Below are 5,516 nucleotides of genomic sequence, written 5' to 3'. Positions count from 1 at the left end.
TTCTAGAAATTAACTGAAGAAATAATTAGCTGTGTTCACCTTCATAACAGAAGAATATGTATCCCAGTATTAGTTGACAGCCTCATATTGGAAATGATGTAAATTTCCAAGTATAGAAAATACTAAATTATGATACATGTGTACAATGGCTTATTTTAAATAATGTATGTGAGGAATACTTACTGGCATGGGAAAGTGCTCAAAATATATTATTCAATTATAAAGTAGAACACAGGGCACTTGGGTGGCTCAGTTGGTTGAGTGTCTGCCTTCCACTCAGGTCATGATCCTAGAGTACATGGGATGGAGCCCCACATCTGGCTCCCTGCTCAGCAGAAAGTCTGCTTCTCCTTCTGCTCTTCAGCCCACTTTCATGTTCTCTCAATCTCTCTCTCTCTCTCAAATAAAATCTTTAAAAATTAATTAGTTAATTAAAAAATAAAAAATAGGACACAAAGAATAAACTCAATGTGAAGGGTATACAGATGCTTTAAAAATGACTGGGAGAAAAATAGATGTTCATGATAGTTAACTATAAGGTGGGATTATGGATCACTTTTTCCTATACAATTCTACAGATGTCCTTCAACACAGATATATGAATTTATTCAGAAATCTGCTACTAAAATACCAAAATTACTTTTCTTCCTATGCTGAATGCCAGTAAATTCTTGGGTAGCCCCTACATACTGTGAAAGCTTTCTCTGAACTAGAGAAAGCTTTCTCCTAAACAACAATTGGATGAGTTTTGGTCCATCTCTTAGACTTTTTCTTTTATTGACCAAGCTGTCCTCTATGGTAGCCTTATTCAGGTTTGTTTTAGGCATATCTAAGTCTGGCATATGGGCTACACATACGATAGGCTTCAGCCTAACTCACCTTCTATCACTTGCACCTCCCATTCTTATGCTACGGTCCTGCTGCCTGAGGTACTTGTTAGAAGTTAGAACTGCGATAGGTTTTCTTGAATCTCTTACCCTTGAAGAAGAAATGAAGAAGTTGTTTGAAAGAGTTATTTTACTATAATCATTGGCTTTTCTGCCCATATGTTCACATGTTATATTCCCACATTTTAAAAATGTATGGATGCAAATAATTAAGTATTTCAATGGATTGAATCAAACTATATATGAGTTCAAGGGCAGAGAGGAAGGCTTATGCTAACATCAACTGTAATGCTTAGAAGTTTTAAGGAGGTTGCCTTTCATAATGTCGCAATGAACTATGAAGTGGCAATTAAATGGAATAAATTGAACTCATATTCCTAATCTAATATTGGGTACATTATTTTCTTGCTGGTATGAAAAGCCTTTCCTGCTGTGGTTATTGTTTGCTTTTCTCAAGTTAGTAAATATCAGTGATCTTCCACACAATGCCTCAGGGCTTTGTTTTTCCCTTGAGTGGGTGTCAGCCTTCAGTTTTAGTATATACCTGCATGGTTGCTTAAAAAACAAATTTGAGTGATAATCCTATAAATTAAAAGAGGCAGATAATATGGCAAACCTGCCTTACTTGCTAAATTCATCAACTATATAAATTCTACTATTCTCTAGTAAAAGGGAGTAGACAGTTCTGTATAATTTGCCTACTGCCTCCTCTCAAGTTTCCCTCCCCACATCTCAATTCCCTAACGTCCTCCATTAGCCTTTGGAAGTTGTTACAGGAGCCCCCGCTCCAGAAGCTCATCCTGATTTCAACCATGTACTGGATTGAGTCCCTCTGTCACATTTCCAATCACTTGGTACCATGGGTCGATCAGGTTTTATGGGGCCTGAAGTTTATGAATCATGGGGGACTTATTTTAAAAGAATAATTGAATAAATACAAAATAGGGTACAAGAACAAATACCTATTTAGAATGAGAAAATAAACCTCATGTATCACAAACATAACCAAATCGAGAAAAAGAGCATAACAATTTCACAAATTAACTGCCTGATACTCCGCCAAAATACTTTAGCCTACATTTTTTTTTTACTGCAGTCTCTTTACTTGCCTTTTTAATACATAGAATGTTTATCATAATGTTCTCTAAGGGAAAAAAAAAAGATAATGCAATCCTTCCACTAGGTTTTTTGATCCACTAGTTTTTTTTTATCAAAAACTGGTTTTTATGTTGGTAGCTGGGGTGCATAAAATATGAAACTTCCCTTAGGTTAATGCGTAAAACAGGAAACTTCACGAGCAGTGACTGTATTGCTATTGATTTATACTCTCAAGCACAAGTATTCTGATTAATTTGATTACATATAATTCAGAAAAGAAAAAATGAATGTATTTTTTGGATCAATTGTTTTCTAATTGTAATTTTGCAATCTGATTATGGGAAGAATTTTCCAGAGAAGAGCTACTGGCTTCTTAAATTTCAAACTTTTAGTGTTGGATACTGTAAGACACCTTCTTACTGATCTGTAGCCTTAACCTCCTTTTTAACACTCAATGTGTCATTTATTAGACAGTAGGAATATTCCTGGAATATTCTGTCCTGTATTAGTTTCCAATGGCTGCTATAACAAATGATCACAAATGATCGGTTGCTTAAAATGTAAACATTCTTACATTTCTGGAGGTAAGAAAATTGAAATCAGTATTAATGAGCCCAAATCAAGGTGTCAGCAGGGCTGCACTCCCTCTGGAAGTTCTAGGAGAGAATCCATGCCTTGCCTTGCATTCCATCTTTGCATCTCCTGGTGCATGGACTCTCCCTTCATTTTCAAGTCCAGTAGTGTAGTATTTTGTTTCAGTAGTCAACATTGCCTTCTTCTTCCTTCTCAGATCTCCTTGAGATTGCATTTAGGGCCCCCCTAGATAATCCAGAATAATCTCCCCATCTCCCCATCTCAAGATTCTTATTTACTCTGTTTTGCTATGTCAGGTCACATTCACAGGTACCAGGAATTAGGATCTGATTATTCATCCTTTCACACACTCCCTCCTTTAAAATCTCATAAATGACTTTACGTAGAAATAACTACAAATTACATAAATAGATTTCACTAAATCCAAGCTAACATAGTCCCACCCTAAACTTTTCTTTGCTGGACCCCCAAAATGCCTGCAATTATTTCAACATTAGCTGGCAAAGGGGGAAATGTGACAAAAGTCAGAATATAAGAGACAGCTCTCTTCATCAATTGGAATTAATATATCTAATTTTTGCAAGTTGAACAACAAAAGCAAAGCAATCACATAAACATCTTACTAGAACCCTTCCAACACTTTGTAAATCTCAATTTTTTAAATCAGTTTCAAGATGAAATGCACCTCTGTTTGATCTATACCTCTACCTCAATCATTACATTTAATGCTTTATGTTATAATTGTCTCATTTTTGGTCTATCTCCACCAAAAACTCTAAGTTCCTACAGATTGAGACATCATTCATGAACACCTGGTACATATTAAAAAACACGGCACGGATTGCATGGAGCACGGGGTGTGGTGCAAAAATAATGAATACTGTTATGCTGGAAAAAAAATATATATATATATTTTATCAGAAAAATAAAGAAAGGAAAGTAAAAAAAAAAAAAAACACTTAGCAAAACAAAACAAAACAAACCAACCAACCAAACAAACAAAAAACACTTAGTAAGCAAGTAAACCAAATTAGTGGAGATGGCAGCATTTTGGATTTGAACCTGAATGGGAAACTCAGATCTACTATAGGACTTTGAAAAAGTTACTTCCACTTCCGAGCTTCATTTTTCAACTGTTAAAAACACCTGTTAGATATGATTGCTACAGGATTAAAATGAGATCATACCTAAAAAGAAAGTTTCTTACACACACACACACACACACACACACACACGCACTCACATCAAGTACCACAGTTCTGTGAAGGTATTTCTTTTTAGGAGATGATTTGAATTGTCTCAAATATATAGGAGTTTGGAGCATCAAAGAACTTTTTAAATATCTTAAGTCTCAGTTTACTTTACTTATAAAATGGGAATGACAGTTCATACTTGCCTAAACATTTTCTGTGAAGATAAATTTGTAAAATCTCATAAAACTCTTAGGAGAGTATTTAGCACACATTTGATATACACACAAACCTGGTATGTGTTGTATACAAATACAACTAGTTGTATGGTAAAGTGAAGATTAGAATCAGGGTGTTCTGGTCTAGAGTTCCATGCTGCCTGTACAGCCATGTTAGGTTGTACAGATAAAAAGGAGCTATTCAGGGTAAGTGAAGAGAGAATATTCTCCCTGCTTTTACATGAAAGATCAGTAAAAGGCCAGGGAATATTAATATCAGTTGAAAATAACATGGAGGTAGAAGGATCTCACATGGAAACAGAAGTATGATGTGGTTATTGTCTACCTCCAATGTCACCTTTTTGGAGATTCCTGTGCTGCCTGACCTCCTCCTTACCCCTCAATTCCCAGGTTTCACCCACACAGGAGTCTTCTTACTGTGGTCTCTATTTTCACTTAGTATTTATCACTTTCTTACATGCTAGATACTTTTAAAAGTTTTTTTAAATAAAAATGGTATTTATTCAGCTTTTTGGAAATATAAATAACACAATAGATGACAAAGAGCAAAATGAAACAAAACAAACCCCTGACATGTTTTATGGTTGATCATTTCCAGGCACAACACTCTTTATTAATGAATATTATAAAATAAATTTCATTTTGATCTCCTTTCCTCCCAGCTTTACCTACATGGGTGCTTTTGGAAGCTTGCGTTTCTAAATAAATGCCACAGCTATATTCCAGCTATACCAATGTGACTGAATGAGGTTATGGTCCCACTCCCATAGGGAAATAAATGCCTATCATTGGGAATACTGAACCTCTAGAGTTCCAGGAACTTAAAAAACAGGTGTTTTTGTTAGGATCCTTCTAACATGGGAAAATGCAGCCATTATCCATTAAAACACAATCCGATATGGGTACAGGTTTTCCAAGTTCTCCGCAGGACCAAGTGGGCCACCGAGCTTTTCTGGCAGCCTCGCCATCAGCCTGCAGCCTCTCAAGATGCACCAAAACTGGGAGTCACAAACCAAAGATAAGGCATTTCTGACCTTTCCTCCTAGAAGCTAGAGAGTTCTCTGGGTAGGGAGGTTGCGGAGGTTTTGCATCAAGCTGCCTTCACACTCAGTACCGGGGAAGGGCTACTAAGTCTACCCAGCGCACACCTGTGTTGAGTGTATGGAGTGTGCTTACCATCACACACAAGGCAGTTGAGAGTAAATGAACAAGTCACTTTGGACCAGGCCCCTTCAAAACAGAGGCAAATTTAGTGAATCAAGGCCACTGCCTGTGGTAATAACCCCAGTTCACCTTAGTCCTTTCCTGAAGAACCATATTAATCTCCTGATTCAAGAGGCATCTCTGGGCAGGACAGAGCATGCAAGGAAAACGTGACTTCTGGGTAGGGCAATGCCACACGGACTTTAGAGGTTGTGGTTTAGTCTACAGCACAAGAAGATGGTGGCATCACTAGTTTTTAGAGCTGGAAAGAGCCATGGCCAGACCATACTCCTGGAGCATCTTTA

Source organism: Mustela erminea, chromosome 16 (genome assembly GCF_009829155.1).
Source record: "Mustela erminea isolate mMusErm1 chromosome 16, mMusErm1.Pri, whole genome shotgun sequence".
In the NCBI taxonomy this organism is placed as follows: domain Eukaryota; kingdom Metazoa; phylum Chordata; class Mammalia; order Carnivora; family Mustelidae; genus Mustela; species Mustela erminea.
The sequence above is the reverse complement of the archived record's forward strand: the minus strand, read 5'-3'. Positions refer to the sequence as shown.